Source organism: Bos indicus, chromosome 6, assembly GCF_029378745.1.
Source record: "Bos indicus isolate NIAB-ARS_2022 breed Sahiwal x Tharparkar chromosome 6, NIAB-ARS_B.indTharparkar_mat_pri_1.0, whole genome shotgun sequence".
Lineage (NCBI taxonomy): Eukaryota > Metazoa > Chordata > Mammalia > Artiodactyla > Bovidae > Bos > Bos indicus.
Window position 1 is genome coordinate 49,721,152 of NC_091765.1, and position 18,273 is coordinate 49,739,424.

General features: G+C 37.4%; 1 non-coding gene across 1 annotated transcript; it reads left to right on the forward strand.

Moving 5' to 3' along the window:
* The first annotated feature begins 11,565 nt into the window (after window positions 1–11,565).
* On the forward strand, window positions 11,566–11,699 carry LOC139183724 (small nucleolar RNA SNORA70). Its single transcript, XR_011567345.1, has one exon. It is a non-coding gene; the product is annotated as a small nucleolar RNA SNORA70 (small nucleolar RNA).
* The last annotated feature ends 6,574 nt before the right edge of the window (window positions 11,700–18,273 follow it).

An 18,273-nucleotide genomic window follows, 5' to 3' on the forward strand; every position in this document is an offset into this window, starting at 1 on the left:
AGGGAAGAGGTGAAATGCTGTGATAGAAATAAAAAGAACAATAAGGAAGAAGATTGATCTGGCATACTTGGGTATAGAGAGAGTCCTGTCTACCTTTGACACTGAATGGCAAGCATTTCTTTTTTTTTTTTTTTTTTTTAGTTCCAGATCACTGTAATAAAGTAAATATCACAATAAAGTGAGTCCCACAAATCTTTTGGTTTTCCAATGCATATACAAGTTATGCTTACCCTATAATGTAGTCTATTAATACTTTATAACTTAAAAATGTTAACCATCATCTGAGCCTTCAGTGAGTCCTAATCTTTTTGCTGGTGAAGGATCTTGCCTTAATTTTGATGGCTGCTGACTGATCAGGATGGTGGTTGTTGTTCAAGGTTGGAGTGACTGTCCAATTTCTTTTTTTTTTTTAATTTTTTTTTAATTTTTAAATTTTTTTTTTTTTTTTAATTTCAGGTATACACGTGCTCCCCATCCTGAACCCTCCTCCCTCCCCCCTCCCCATACCATCCCCCTGGGCCGTCCCAGCGCACCAGCCCCAAGCATCCAGCATCGTGCACTGAACCTGGACTGGCATCTCGTTTCATACATGACATTTCACATGTTTCAATGCCATTCTCCCAAATCTTCCCACCCTCTCCCTCTCCCACAGAGTCCATAAGACTGTTCTATACATCAGTGTCTCTTTTGCTGTCTCATATACAGGGTTATCTGATGATATTCCAACTGTTGGAAATTAGTGCTAATTTGACAGGTAAGTTTCACAAAGGCGCATGTGTGCGGGCACACGCATGCATGTGCGTATTAGTCGCTGTCTTGTCTGACTCTTTGTGACCCCATGGACTATAGCCTGCCAAACTCCTCTGTCCATGGAATTCTCCAGGCAAGAATACTGGAGTGTGTTGCCATATCCTTCTCCAGGGGATCTTTCTGACCCAAGGATGGAACCCGGGTCCCCCGCATTGTCTTTACCATCTGCCACCAGGGAAGCCCCTTCTCAATGGTGATCTAAAATTAAATTATCTCTTTGACTTACACCTGTAAATAACTACAGTGAAGCTTCTTCATTTCTGGCCACAAAGAAGTCCCTGATTCAGTTGATATTCCACATTACTACTGGGAAACTCCTCCCAAAGATTTGGACCAACAATCCACCAATAGACTAACTTTTAGAAAAATTCATATTAGAACCTTATACAGGCATACTTTGTTTTATTGTGCCTACTTCTACTGTGCTTCACAGATAATATGCATGGGCATATGTGCATGCTCAAATAATGGTTAGCATTTTTTTTTTTTTAGAGATGAGTATCTATTTAATGGAAAAGGAAATGGAAACCCCCTCCAGTATTCTTGCCTGGAGAATCCCATGGACAGAGTAAGCCTGGTGGGCTATAGTCCATAGGATTGCAGAGTCGGACACGACTGAGGCAACTCAGCACACATCTATAATTAAGGTGTTTGCATTGTTTCCTTGGGCCTCCCAGGTGGCTCAGTGGTAAATAATCTGTCTGCCAATACAGGAGACACAGGAGACAGGAGTTCAATCCCTGGGTGAGGACGATCCCTGGAGAAGGAAGTGGCAATCCATTTCTTGCCTAGAAAATTCCATGGACAGAGGAGCCTGGTAGGGTACAGTCCAGGGGGTTGCAAAGAGTTGGATATACTGAGCGTGAGACAAGATGACAAATGTTTTCTTAAACATGATTCTATTGCACACTTATTGTTTACAGTGCAGTGTAAACATAACGTTTACATGCACTGAGAAATTAAAAAAAATTGTGTGAGTCACTTTATTGTGATGGTCTGTAACAAAACGTGTAATACCATCATGGTATACCTGTTCATTCTATATGTTTTACACACATGTTACATACTGTGGAAAAGAAAACAGAAAACTTTAAAGATACCTTGTTTTAATAGTATTTTAAATTTTGTAGTCTATATAAAATCACAGTATATAAAAAAGTATAATACATATAAAAATTTCATCATGTAAACAAAAACAAGTTATAATTCAGGAGTGCTGCTGCTGCTGCTGCTAAGTCACTTCAGTCGTGTCCGACTCTGTGCGACCCCATAGATGGCAGCCCACTAGGCTCCTCTGTCCCTGGGATTCTCCAGGCAAGAATACTGGAGTGGGTTGCCATTGCCTTCTCTGATAATTCAGGAGTAGCTACAGTAAATAATGGTATTTATTTGAAAGTGTCAAAAGTCCTGAATATAAAGTATTCCCTTAATTTATTAGCTCATGTGATATCAAACAGTAGCAAATAGTTTCTTAATACTTAGTGGCCACACACACAGCCCTTATAATCATACAAATTTATAATAAACATAGGTTAAAATATGTATTTTTGCTATTCTGTGTTCAGTCATATTTGTATCTTTGCTATCTCCTAGACTGTAGACCACAAGAGGCAAGAATACTGGAGTAGGTTGCCACTTCCTCCTGCAGGGGATCATCCTGACCCAGGGATCAAACTTGGGTGTCCTGCTTCTCCTGCACTGGCAAGCAGATTCTTTACCACTGCACCACCTGGTACTACATTACCAATATAAAAAGGAATATAAATAGTCTACAACTTTGGAGATTTACTTTTAAAGCCTAAAAGCTAAACTGCTTTAGGTATATCAAAAATCTAATAACTCAAATTAAAATTAGGATATTCTCTGTTGTAAAAAAAAAAAAATGACCTAAGCTAACTATTTCCAACCAGGTCTATTGCTAATCCACAGTGCATTAGCATTATAGATATAATATCTTCTATAACAACTTAAATATCATATTTTGCTTAAAATGTGTTAATCATATCAATGACTAGTGATTAGAATAGACAAGGCCAATAATTTCATGGCTCTGTGTTTTACTACAATCATATGTTTGCAGCCCTGAATTTTTTTTTTCTCTTTAGTTTATTTTTTTATTAAAGGGTAATTGCTTTACAGAATTTTGTTGTTTTCTGTCAAACCTCATCATGAATCAGCCATAGGTGTACATATATCCCCTCTCTCCTGAACCTCCCTCCTACCTCCCTCCCTATCCCACCCTCTAGGTTGATACAGAGCCCCTGTTTGAATTTCCTGAGACATACAGCAAATTCCCATTGACTATCTATTTTATATATGGTAATGTAAGTTTCCATGTTACTCTTTCCATATATCTCCCCCTCGCCCCCTCCTCTTGTCCATAAGTCTATTCTCTTTGTCTGTTTCTCCATTGTTCCCCTGTAAATAAGTTCTTCAGTACAATTATTCTAGATTCTGTATATATGTATTTCTTTCTGACTGACTTTACTCTGTATAATAGGTTCTAGGTTCATCCACCTCATCAGAACTGACTCATATGCATTCCTTTTTGTGGCTGAGTAATATTCCATTACGTATATGTACCACAACTTCTTTATCCATTCATCTGTCAATGGACATGTAGGTTGCTTCCATGTTCTAGCTATTGTAAATAGTGCAGCACTGAATTTTAAAAGCACAGGCATGTAATTAAGTTAAATAACATTCTATAAGCCAGATTTACTACCTGGTGATTCTCCACAGCTCTGGCTTTAAAACATTTTATTTTTTTTCTTCAAGGACTTCAAAGTTAATAAAGTGTATGTATCCTAATGGCACCATCTACCCATTTTTCAATTGTGTTTGGTACTTTGTATAGCGGGCTTTCTGGTGGTCAGACAATAAGGAATCTTACTTGCAATACAGGAGACTGGGGTTAAATCTCTGGACTGGGAAGATCCCTTTCAGGAAGAAATTGCAAGCCATTCCAGTATTCTTGCCTGTGGACAATCCCATGGACAGAGGAACCTGGCAGGCTACAGTTTACAGGGTCGCCAAGAGTCAAACACAACTGAGTGACTAAATACAAACACACTTTGCATAGCACACTTTAATTTATTTTCAGTATTTACTTATATTATATTTATCTTAATAAACAAACAACAATATAGCTATTTTCATAGTTGCTAAATCCCAAAGAAAGGCAATGCCAAAGAATGCTCAAACTACCACACAATTGCACTCATCTCACATGCTAGTAAAGTAATGCTCAAAATTCTCTAAGCCAGGCTTCAGCAATACGTGAACCGTGAACTTCCTGATGTTCAAGCTGGTTTTAGAAAAGGCAGAGGAACCAGAGATCAAATTGCCAACATCCGCTGGATCATTGAAAAAGCAAGAGAGTTCCAGAAAAACATCTATTTCTGCTTTATTGACTATGCCAAAGCCTTTGACTCTGTGGTTCACAATAAACTCTGGAAAATTTTTCAAGAGATGGGAATACCAGACCACCTGACCTGCCTCTTGAGATATCTGTATACAGGTCAGGAAGCAACAGTTAGACCTGGACATGGAACAACAGATTGGTTCCAAATAGGAAAGGGAGTTCGTCAAGGCTGTGTATTGTCACCTTGCTTATTTAACTTATATGCAGAGTACATCATGAGAAATGCTGGACTGGAAGAAACACAAGCTGGAATCAAGATTGCTGGGAGAAATATCAATAACCTCAGATATGCAGATGACACCACCCTTATGGAAGAAAGTGAAGAGGAACTAAAAAGCCTCTTGATGAAAGTGAAAGTGAAGAGTGAAAAAGTTGGCTTAAAGCTCAACATTCAGAAAACAAAGATCATGGCATCCGGTCCCATCACTTCATGGGAAATAGATGGGGAAACAGTGGAAACAGTGTCAGACTTTATTTTTGGGGGCTTCAAAATCACTGCAGATGGTGACTGCAGCCATGAAATTAAAAGATGCTTACTCCTTAGAAGGAAAGTTATGACCAACCTAGACAGCATATTCAAAATCAGATACATTACTTTGACAACAAAGGTTCGTCTAGTCAAGGCTATGGTTTTTCCTGTGGTCATGTATGGATGTGAGAGTTGGACTGTGAAGAAGGCTGAGCACTGAAGAATTGATGCTTTTGAACTGTGGTGTTGGAGAAGACTCTTGAGAGTCCCTTGGACTGCAAGGAGATCCAACCAGTCCATTCCAAAGGAGATCAGCCCTGGGATATCTTTGGAGGGAATGATGCTAAAGCTGAAATCCAGTACTTTGGCCACCCCATGCAAAGAGTTGACTCATTGGAAAAGACTCTAATGCTGGGAGGGATTGGGGGCAGGAGGAGAAGGGGATGACAGAGGATGAGATGGCTGGGTGGCATCACTGACTCGATGGACGTGAGTCTGAGTGAACTCCGGGAGTTGGTGATGGACAGGGAGGCCTGGCGTGCTGCGATTCATGGGGTCTCAAACAGTCGGACATGACTGAGCGACTGAACTAAACTGAAAGTCTTCTTTTAAAATAAGAAGACATGAGATTTTTACATATAAACACACATAATATGGAAGGGGAGAGAGAGAAAGAGAAAAAGGAGAGAGGAGAGATGATAGAAGCAAAACCAACATTTCCTGTCTCTCTCACAAATACACACACAAACTTGGATAGTACACTTGTAGCAATTCCCATTTCAAGCTTCTTAATATGAGAATTTGGAGGAGATATAAAAAATTGAATTTTTTTCTTCAAGACCAAAATACAAGATATAGCTTTGAATTTACAAAAGTTTGCATATGAATTAGTAAAAATAAACATGAACTTACATGCTTAGACAAGATTGAAATCAGTGCAGATACTCTCTCTTTGGCATTAACGGATGCTGTAAACTGTAAAAATAAATATCAATTTATATACTTATATTCAAATCACAGTTAATATATATGAATTACATTATTAGACCTATTTATTAATACCAGAATGAACAGAACCTACATGTCACTATCAAATATCCATGTTTGACAACTTTTGAGATTTATGACACCACAGAGAATGAAATCATTACTAATTATCCCAAGTATGCCTCTCTTTTGCTTCTTCATAATTAATAAACATATAACCAAAAATTAAACTTTAACAGAAAATGTGTATCATGATTTGAGCAAAATTTATCAAAAACCTATTTCAACTTTGTTTTCCTATGACCTTCTCTAGATAATCCCAAATTCAAGATTATCTTAGGACAATGTAGCCTATAATATTTGCCAAAATGCAGGGCTGATAGAATTGCTCTTCTTTTCCTCTGCTCACCTTTTAGTCTGTTCTCACACTAATAACTAATTCTTTTGCCTGTTGAGCAGCTGTTTTTCTCATACATTGGCATATAATTATCTAGGTACATTATCGCTCTGTGGGTTCAGATATGAGATATTTATGTTAAAATAGTTACTGAAACTATATTTCTTTATTTTGCATTATGAATAAACATATCTTTATTTTATAATCATATATGCAGACAAACATTTATTTTGTTAGTGCTAGTCACTGAGTCATGTCTGACTCTTTGAGACCCCATGGACTTTAGTCCTCCAGGCTCCTGTGTCCATGGAATTATCCAGGCAAGAACACTGGATTGGGTTGCCATTCCTTTCTCCAGGGGATCTTCCCGACCCAGGAATTGAACCCTCATCCCTTGCATCTCCTGCATTGGCAGGTAGATTCTTTACCACTGTGCTACCTAGGAAGCCCACTTTTTTGCTAGCTAGACACTATGCTAATTATTTCTTTAAATTCTCCCCTAGAAGTCATTGTCATTGACAGATGAGAAAACAATAGCTTATTAAAATCAAGTTCATATCATTTAAGTGTCAGAGTGGGGTTTTAAGTATCAACATCAGATATAAAATGACACAGATACGTGTGATGGAAATGTCCTAACTTTATTCTTTCATTGGAAATGTCACACATTAAGAAAGCCTCCCTCCCCCACCCCAACTTTGTACATATATTAGCAATGCCTTTTTCTTTCCTTTATCCCACCCCAACCCTCAGAGAAGCAGTGTGAGATTAAAGAAAGACCATGCACACTTTGCTTTCAGACAAATAAGAGTGGCAATTCTCTCTCCATAAGTACTACTTAGGACTTAGAAGTGTTAATGTCCCTGCTTTGTAAAATGGGATTAAAAATGTTTGAATACCTTTTATGGAGACTGAAAATAATCTATATGATGGTTACAGTATAAGGCACACTGTAAATGCAACAGATATAGTATTTATGAAAACTTCTAATGCTGTCTACATGCTGAACCATCCAAAACAAATTCCACGTCTATGGAAATCCCTTGCATGTGTTTTAGTTCATGATGGAAGTATCAAAGGAAGAAAGAGATAGTGTATTCCCAAAGAAGAAGTTTGGATAAAAATAATTAACTTCCAGAGACATGGAAATGCATGCACTCTAAAATGTAGAATTAAAACCTCTAACCTCTGAAAAAAAATTATAAAAGGCCAGTATGATTGGATTTCTTGTTGTTATAGTTGTTTCGGGGGATCTTTCTGATTCAGGGATGGAACCCATGTCTCTTACATCTCCTGCATTGGCAGGTGGGTTCTTTACCACTAACACCACCTGAGAAGCCCCATGAGATCTCTGCCTCTTGTTTGACCGTGTGCTCAGCTACTCAGTCATGTCAGACTCTTCGTGAAACCATGGACTGTAACCCACCAGGCTCTTCTGTCCGTACGATTTTCCAGGCAAGAATGCTGGAGTGGGTTGCCATTTCCTTCTCCATGTGATCTTCCCAACCCAGGGACCCAACCTGAGTTTCCTTCATCTCCCGCATTGGGAGGCAGATTCTTTATCACTGAACCACTTGGGAAGTCCTGAGCTGAGACAAAGTCAACCTGTAGGTTGCAAGTGACTGCAAACAACAGCTTGTTTTCTCTCACTAGTTGAATAACAACTGCCAGGTCTTCAAATTGAACAGTTCGCGTTACTTATTTACTCATTTTTTGTAAGTCTATTTATCAAAAACTGGTTCAATTCTTTAAAACTTATGACTTAGAAAATCACGTGTGCAACCCTCATGACAGGGCACTCATGTATTTCCAGATGGATAAATGGTGCTTTTTTGATCTGCTTTATAAGATCAACTAATGGAGAGATTTCTCCTCATTCTGGTTTTGCAGATTACATGACTATATTCTCTGGGGCCTGAATGGTCAAATCAAATATTGGAATAGCAATCATACATGAATTACTAGCTAGTTGCAGAGTCTTATGGTAGACTCTATAACACTATGATAAGATTTTAAATCACTCTAAGAAACTATAATAACATCAGAATCAATGACTTCTAGCCTGTTGGACCACTATGATCCTGATTCATTTTGGGCATCAGTAAATACTTCAATATTAATGCATTCTTTGATACTCAAAGGAAAATAAAAATAAGCTCAGTATTAAACATTATTTTATATCTCTTGATTTTTATGGGTGATTGTTTTCTTTATTTTTAAGGAAGATCATAACATGAAGCCATGTGTGAAACCCTGGAGCTGGTGTATTAAGCTAATAACATACATATTATGGGGTTTCCCTGATGGCTCAGTGATAAAGAATCCACCTGCCAAGCTGAAGACACAGGTTAGTTCCCTGGGTTGAGAAGATCCCCTGGAGAAGCAAACGGCAACCCATTCCAGTACACTTGCCTGGGAAATCCTATGGACAGAAGAGTTCATGGTGTTGCAAAGAGTCAGATAGGACTTGGTGACTAGACAACAACAATGCAGATTATGCAGTTTGACCCACTAAGTAAGGTGGCACAAGCCAGAAGCAGGAGTAAGGGTTGAAGTGGGGGTGGGGATGCAGCATGTAACTCCCTGAGCATTAGAAGGAGTGTCCACTTTGGGGAAGAGAAAATCCTGGGGCCTGTTTTGATTGAAACATGAAATTTCCACACAATGGAAGTAAAGTCACAAATGCATCACTTTCCAGAAGGGGAGGTGTGATGAACCTGGGAAGGGCAGTACTCTGTCTGAGATCATCAGCCAGCAGGAAACAGATTACTTATAAGGTGGCTGGAGTCAAAGTTACTAATATTTGGGGGATTCAACACTGAGTGGTCACTTTAGGTGATGCCCCAGGTAAAGCAAACTAGGAAACTGTAGAAGAATCCTAAACTCAGATCTTTATCTAAATGTCCACACTCTGGGTGTGAGCAGAGTTGTCATACTGTAACATGCCTAGGCAGCAACTCAAAAAATGGTTTTCTCCTTGGAGAAGCATTATGTGGCAACAATCCTAGATAAATCTGGGAATGTGTGATTCACTCTTAATTGTTCACCTCTTTATCGCCAAGTTGCCACTAGCTATCTGTTTTACTCATGGCAGTGCACACAGGTCAATCCCAGTCTCCCAGTTCATCTCAACCCCTCTCCACCCCTGTCTCCACTTGTCCATTCTCTATGTCTGTGTCTCTATTCCTTCCCTGCAAATAGGTTCATCTGTACCATTTTTCTAGATTCCACAAATATGTGCTAATATACAATATTTGTTTTTCTCTATTTCAGAAGGAATGACCTGTAGGCTCATTCCATGTGTCCTGATGAAAGCAATATTACTGTTACATTTCTAGTCCTAAAATATATTTGGTGGGGACTGTTGGAAGTGGGCCCAAACACAGTTAGGGATGTTGCATATAAAACAATAGAGTTGCTTTATTTACTTATTTTTTAATTTTTTTACTAATCATATTCATGGTTATTAACAGCTAATTAGCTGTAATATCTACTGATAAAATATTCCAAAACAAATTACATGTAATTTTTTATGATTTCCCTAAGATTCAGCCACATCCCAGCTTATTAACAAAAAGTTTATGAAATCTACCTATAAAAATGAGAAAAGTGATTGTTCCCAATATATCTCACAAAGATGATACAATAATTAATAATTTAATGATTATGTGTCAGCTAACTCTGAGGAGGATATGGGGGATTTTCTTCTCTTTAGATCTTTAACTTGAAAATCAAAACTTATCATACCAATGTTCTTATCAATGATGGTAATCGTTTAATGCATCTCTACCTTCCTTTTTTTTCTATTTCTTGTGAACTTTCAAATCCCAATTATTGCAATTCAGGAAAGGGGCTCTGGCATTTTCATATCCTGACAAATTGAAATGAACAATTAAGAGTTTCTGTTCAGTTCAGTTCAGAGGACCTATTAGAGGACCTAAGTTCAAATGTTTCATTAACATGAATAATACTTTGTTAAGTTATATTTACAGTTTAGTTTATGTATATGCATCAGTCTGGTTTTATCTTCAGAGATGATTTTAAAATTATTTGAAGTGTTCACTAAGTATAGTTTCTCTGGAAGAATATAGTTTACATGAGTGGATATATTGCTGTCTGGACAATGTGAAGGAACAACAACACTTCTTGTGACTTCACGTGTGACTCTTCAAATGTAGAGTATAGGAGGTGCAAACGGCAGTAAGTGCTGCCAGAGAGGGCCCAAGGAGATAGCAAGCAAACCTGTAGGATAAAAAACTTGAATGTACATTTCCCTAAAGTACTGGTAGATATGTGGCTCAGTGATTTACAGCAATATAATGTATGCAAAGAAAATAAACAAGATTTTTATGTCAAAGCACAACTTGAGGTCGTATTCCCTGATCACTGTCCTACTATATGTTTTACTGAGCATATATATACAACTTCTGACAGTGGGAGGGGGTCTAACATATTAAAAATGAGTATAATCTTGACAGAGCACATGAGACGATTCATTTCTGAGTATTCCATTACCTACTCTGACAGCCTCACAGCTCTGTTGGGAAATAAAGTATAACATTAGGTTACTAAGCAACTCTTCAGCTTTCTTAAAAGTCTGTCTTGGAACTCACTTGTTTATCCTAATTGACTCTATCCGTGTCATCTTGAACATAAATGGGACATCATGTTTAGAAATGCACTGGATCTCTACTTTCAGCTAACATGTCTTGCTACCTCTGCATATCTAAATCAAGGACCGGCAATATAAATGTCATATTCAAAGCAAATTTTTGTCTTCCTCTTGAGCTGCATTGAAAAAAATATACATATGTTGGATTAAGTTAGTGTCTGAAGTAATCTACACACTGTCAGAAAACAACATGAAAGAATGAAGAGTGACTCTCTTTTATTTTTTTACTTTTATACAGAATAAAGTTTTAATTAGCCAGTCAAACTTATCCCCAGTTTATCCCTACAATATAATACATCAGATTTAATAGCAAGTCTGTCTCACAGCATGGCAGCCACGTTGACATTTCCTCAGTCACTAAAACTTTGAGCAAGATAGTATCTCATCCAATCCTGAAATATCAGTGATAAATGCATGAATATGTCACACTTTATGAGGAACAAAATTGTCTTTTGTTATCTTTGATTTCTCTTTGGTTTATATCAGAGGTGAATATAATAAAATCACAAGCATTTTATAATTCTGTGTATTTTCTCATGAAACCATTTACTCTCCTCTCAATTTTAGAGTAGTTAACACTTTAATTCTGTTACATGAAGTATTTTGTATTTTGATGAGGGTCAAAGATGTAGTCAAAATTGACAGGGTTGTTTTTTTAAATTCTGAATATTTCTGCTGAGTTTCAACTTTGGAATTGCTGGATTATTTTCTGTTTACTTACAATATGACCAGTACAGAATCCCTTATAAGAGTCACTTCACCAGTAGCCACTTTACAATAACTGCTGATATAAAAAGCGTATTTATTTGCAGCCAATTAAGCCAACTGTGCTTTTTCCCCATGGGGGCTCAGTGTGCAATGGCTGCAAACAGCAGCATCCTAGGTAGGGTTTGCAACCTATTGCCTGTACAGGTTGCCCTACAGTATCTTAAAGACAACTCTTTCTAGTGGGCATTCTTGACTGGTCTGCTGTCCCCAGTCTAGACTCCAGACAGGTATTTGCCATGCCTTTGGAAAGCCCCAGGGCACAGTGGCCAGGAGCCACATTGACCAAGTCATAATGTCCATCCACACCAAGCTGCAGAACAAGGTGCATGTGATTGAGCCTTCCAGCAGGGACAAGTTCAAGTTCCCTAGCAGTCAGAAGATGCACATCTCTAAGAAGTGGGGATTTACTAAGTTTAATGAGGATGAATTTGAAAACGTGGTAGCAGAAAATCTGCTCCTCCGAGATAGCTGTGGGGTCAAGTACATCCCTAACTGTGGTCCCCGGGACAAATGGCAGGCCCTGCACTCATGAGATCGTCAGCGCCAGCCCCTCGTTAACCATGCTCACCAATAAATCCTACTTCTTATTAAAAAAAAAAAGCATGTTTAACTATTCAATTAATTGGAAGAATCATAGTAATAATATATAATGTATATAGTAATATACAAGTGCCATTTTAAACTAAAAATATCTTTAGAAGTAAAATTTATTTACTGGATCAGAATACTGCAGTGATTATCAGTATTGAATGGCTTAAATACTCATATAGAGATGTGTGTGAAAATTATCCATGGAATTACAGAAAGGGTAAACACAAGCAGACTCTTGCCCACAGTAGTCCTGACATAGTCAATGTGCAATAAATGAAGTTTCAACTCTTTATATGAAATATTGTACCAGCACACATTGTAACATAACACAGATTAGGACATGGTTATTTTATTACAGGAAAACTCACACAACCATAGATGTGGCAGAAGAATGATAGTTAATAAATTAAGATATTGAAAATCACGTAAGATAACAAAAATAATATACTAGGAGGATAAATGGTTTTAGCCAACAATTCTTTCCTATTAGAAACCAGCCTAATCATTGTTGGACCTATTCTGTTCTGCTCCTAGTTAGGGAGAACTGAACGAAAAACATCCCTCCTGACTCCTGATATATTGAAAGGAAGCTGATGAAATTTAAAGTAAAAAAAAAAAAATCACTGCAAAGTCTATAGACGAAGACAAAATGACTACTTCTTAACACTTCACCAATAAATCATATCCATTAGCAGATCTTACAGTGTTTGCTTTAAGCAAAGAAAAGAAAACAAAATCCCCAAGTCACAACTGCTTTTTATACTCTGAACTAAGACTCCACCTCTCAAATGTGATCTCTAACAAAACATTTGGCAGCCTATGGTTTTTAGTGGCTTCGAGAAATATAAATCAATAAAAGAGTTCCATCTAATGATCAAATTGCAGCCATAGATTGATGTAGCCTGAAGTGAACTCTGATTCAATGCTGGTACACTGAAGAAAATTTTCTATTCACTATGAAAGCAGAAAATCCTTGCATTTCCCAAATGTTTTCTCAGTCTTGAAATTATCTTTCTTCAGTATACATTTCCTAGGGAATACAGTTCAAAATTTTGTTACAAGAAAACTTAGCCTAAATCTGAAGACAGAGAGCATAAATTAAAATATAAATCTGAAAAAATATATATATAAATCTGCTGCGTGCTAAGTTGGTTCAATAGTATCTGACTCTTTGTGACCCTGTGGGCTGTAGCTCACCAGGTTCCTTTGTTCGTGGGATTCTCCAAGTAAGAATACTTTTGAGTTGTTGTGCCCTCATCTAGGAGATCTTCCAAACCTGGGGTTCAAATTTGTGTCTCTTATGTCTCCTGCATTGGTGGGCAGGTTCTTTATCACTAGTAGGACCTGGGAAGCTCCATAATCTGCTATCTTAGGAATTAAAGTTAAGGGTCAATAAAAATTGCATATCAGTGGAATTGTTTACAGATTGTTTCATTTTGACCATTCAGATATTTGATAATAAAGGCTGCTCCTTTTTATTTTCTTAGTATAAATGTCAGTTCAGTTCAGTTCAGTCGCTCAGTCATGTCCAACTCTTTGTGACCCCATGAATCGCAGCACACCAGGCCTCCTTGACCATCACCAGCTCCGGGAGTTCACCCAAACTCATGTGCATTGAGTCAGTGATGCCATCCAGCCATCTCATCCTCTGTCGTCCCCTTCTCCTCCTGCCCCCAATCCCTCCCAGCATCAGAGTCTTTTCCAATGAGTCAACTCTTTGCATGAGGTGGCCAAAGTATTGGAGTTTCAGCTTCAACATCAGTCCTGCCAATGAACACCCAGGACTGGTCTCCTTTATAATGGATTGGTTGGATCTCCTTGCAGTCCAAGGGACTCTCAAGAGTCTTCTCCAATACCACAGTTCAAAAGCATCAATTCTTTGGTGCTCAGCCTTCTTCACAGTCCAACTCTCACATCCATACATGACCACTGCAAAAACCATAGCCTTGACTAGATGGACCTTTGTTGGCAAAGTAATGTCTCTGCTTTTGAATATGCTATCTAGGTTGGTCATAACTTTCCTATAGTTTATTACCAAATATTTAGAAAATGCAAATATCCAGAAAAGACAATAAGTGGAAAAAATCAAGTAGCTCCCATTCAGGTTACCAATAATGATGTTTTAGTGCAAATAACTCTTTTCTTATTCATGTTTACATGTATACATTTCCAGAAAAATGAGACTTCATACAATATTCTCTGTGTCACCAATTTTTAACTTAATAATGAATGAAATACAATTTTCTAAACCATTAAGTATTTTTGAGGCATCACATTAAATGACTATATTATATAGATCTTAGCTTATTAAATCACTCTCATTTCCTTGGAAATTCAGTAGCTTCAACTTTTGATTAAGTAAAAAGGATTGTGCTGCCATTTCTTTATTATATTTATTGAGTTTTAAAAGTATTCCAGTTTTAGGTTATCTTTATTTTTTTCTACACTACAAGAACCTGAACTTCATTGAAATAAAAATATTCCTGTGGCACAGAGAAATAAGACATAAAAGCATTTTAGAGATGAATCCCCACTCTAGTTCCAGAAAGTACATGAATAAGCAATTTGTATCAACTTGTCCAAATAGCTAAGAGTGAAAGCAATTCTAAGTTTCTCACATTGGAAAGGAAAAATAGGAAGTTTAGGAAGAAAAAGCAGATAATGTTGTTATTAATTTACAAGATACATAGCTCAATGAAGCTGTTTATATTGAGCATTTATTGATTGCTAATTTTGAATGAGAAAAATAAAGATAGCAGAGAAATCAGGGCCCAACTATTTGCTTCAATGATAATGTAGTATTTGGAAGGCCAAATGAGGTAAACATAAAACTAAAAGATGGATGATATGATACAAATGTAATGACACAGTAAGTCAAGGGAGAAAGTTATTGAATGTTAGTGTGTGTGTGTGTGTGTGTACTCAGTCACCCAGTCATCCCTGACTTTTTGCAACCTCATGGACTATAGCCCACCAGGCTCCTCTGTCCATGGCATTTTTCAGGCAAGAATACTGGAGTGGTTTGCCCTTCACTTCTTCAGGGGATCTTCCCAACTCAGGGATCTAACCCATGTCTCCTGTATTGGCTGGTAGATTCTCTACTAATTAGCCACCTGGGAAGCCCATTAGAGTAGGAGAAAGTAATTCAGAAACAAAATAAATAAAAGGTTTTCTCAGGGTATATGCCCAGTAGTGGATTGTTGGGTCAATTGTAGTTCTATTTCTAGTTTTTAAAAGAATCTCCATACTGTTCTCCATAGTGGCTGTATCAATTTATATTCCTACTAACAGTGTAAGAGGGTTCCCTTTTCTCCACATCCTCTCTAGCATTTAATATTTGTAGATTTTTTTTAATGATGGCCATTTTGACTGGAGTTAGATGATACATCATTGTTTTGATTTGATTTGCTTTGCAATGCTGAGCATCTTTCCATGTGTTTGTTGGTCATCAACACAATATTGTAAAGCAACTATCTTCCATTAAAAAAGAAAAAAAAGGCATAATGGGAACTTGACTCTAAAGAAGTTAATTTCAGATGACATCCATTTCTGCATAGTTAATTTAATTTATTGTCTGATTTTTTACTTTGCCCTTGCCATTACAAAATATTCTTCATCAAGGATGCACAAAGTTTCTATAGTATAGAAAAAAAAATGGGCAGAATTGATTTAGGGATGTGCTAAAGATTCCCACAAGCATTGCAATACCCTCACCCTTTAATAATCTATTTGAAAAATGTTCACACACAAAATAATCAGGTCCTTCTATAAAGCATCTTCTTCAATGAAAGTGTGTGAAACAAAGGCAATGGATGAATTGTCACTTATTAAGTTGTTTATAGAGAAGGCAAAACAAAATCTGCAAACTACAATGATGGGCAGCTAAAGTAGCACATCGGTTGTTTCCCTATAGACAAAAATGTTGTAAATTGCAGAACAGAAGAGAGATATTGAATGTATGAGGGCATCATTGTAGCAGCAGTTGTTAATGCTCTCAGTTGATAATAATGTATCATTACTAATTTGTGTAAAATTATACTCTCTGGACATAATATCTTTCAATACTACTTAATTGAAGCCCAGGGCCATTTGCCACAATGTGTCTAACTATGGCAGTGACACAATGGGTTTAACCATCAATTGTGCAGTGACAAATGGTTGCTACTTCTTGTCATGCATTAATATTAATACTGATGTTAACAAGCTGAGCACAAAAGAATTGATGCTTTTGAACTGTGGTGCTGAAGAAGACACTTGTGAGTCCCCTGGATAGGAGATCAAACCAGTTAATCCAAAAGGAAATCAGTCCTGAATATTCTTTGGAAGGACTGATGCTAAAGCTGAAGCTCCAGTACTTTGGCCACCTGATGGAAAGAACTGACTATTGGAAAAGACCTTTATGCTGAGGAAGATTGAAGCCAGGAGGAGAAGGGGTGATGGAGGATGAGGTTGTTGGATGTTATCACCGACTTGATGGACATGAGTTTGAGCAAGCTCCAGGAGTTGGTGATGGACAGGGAAGCCTGGTGTGCTGCAGTCCTGAGTTACAAAGAGTCACACATGACTGAGCAACTGAACTGAAGTGAATGGTACTTAATTTTTCACTTTCCTGGTGAACTACATTCACAATAGGTCTTTTATCAGTAAGAAATAATTACATATAAGGACCAATAATCTTTTGCAGGCATAATATAAAGAAAACATTTGAAGGTCTGAAGTTCCTAACATTTTTTCTAGAATAACCTCTGGAAAACTAGAAAGTGTCCTTAATTCCCAAGACATGGTAACTGATAGGGATCTTATAAAATCATCAGGTAGTACACCATTTGTAATGAAGTTAACTCTACACCTACATCTACTTCAAAGATCCTTGAGTAATAACAGATGGCTGAGCTTGCTGCCTGCCTTGTAGGAAATCAGTGCATGAAAGAACAACTTTCTTCATCCTCACAATAATGCCAAAAGTTATGTCAATTTAGAATGAAAAACCTGAAAGTTATAGAAAATACAGTGAAGCGAATCATTGAACCATGGCCTGGTATATATGCATGCATATATGTATTTTCATATGTAACCACAGAAAATATTTCTAATATTGGCTCAGCAGTTCAACAGTGTCATTAACAATCCATGTTCTTCTATCTTTGTGTTCTTTCACTCTTGGCAAGTTGACCTTTCTCCTCATGATTAGAAGATAGCTATTGCACTTTGGTGAGTTATAAGGGACAGAAAAGTGAAGAGCTTTCCCTTTTTGATATATTGGTGTGTGTGTATGTAAACAATGAATGTCTTATTCAGAACACCTTCCTGTATATTGTACTGATCAAAACTTGGTCATGGATCCAAAGAAAATAAATCACCATGACTAGGAGTGATCATTCGGTAAATAACTTTGTGTCTTTTGTAAGAGCCATCCCCTTCCTTCAATCAAGGCCTCCTCCAACCCTTCCCCTTACCTAGAACTTTGTAACACAGAAGAAGCAATAAACTGTTTCTCATTGTAGAGTTACACAGTCTAATCTTCCTTTTTAGTATTTACTCTAGCTACCCTGTGGAAATGATCTGTCAAGGGTCAGGATCAAAGAGGACAGCAGTTTAGAAAACTCTAAGTAGCTCTGGGAAGAGAAAGAAATGACAAGGCTCTGTGGATTACAGTCACAATGGCACAAGGTATGAAGGAGACTATTTCTGACCATGCTGATATACCATAATCAGTCTTAAGGTCATTAACCTGGAGAGAATCTGTTGTGTACTCAAAGACACACTCTAGCACGCCTTGCTCCCAACTTGTGAATACCACAGTTTAATTTCGCTGAGATTTTTGTAATCTTCCTAACCTCAATTCCTATGGTGTGAACTATTAAGACCATCTCTGAGCCAACCACTGAAGTCTTGAACAGTGTGCTCTCTCAAAACCACACTTCACTTTGAAGAATTTGCCCTCCATGTCTCTGTAATCAGTGCACAGATATAAACTTCATGCCGGGAGCAGAAGTTCTATGAATGAAAATCTTTGCAGCATTATTTAGCTGCTATTTTTTTCTGTTCTGCTGGCACCATTGAAAAATCCTCTTTGCCAACACAGTATGAATGGCCTTCATATCAGAAATTTCTCTTTCACTTCTCAGATGAAAGGCAGATGTTATCACATCAAA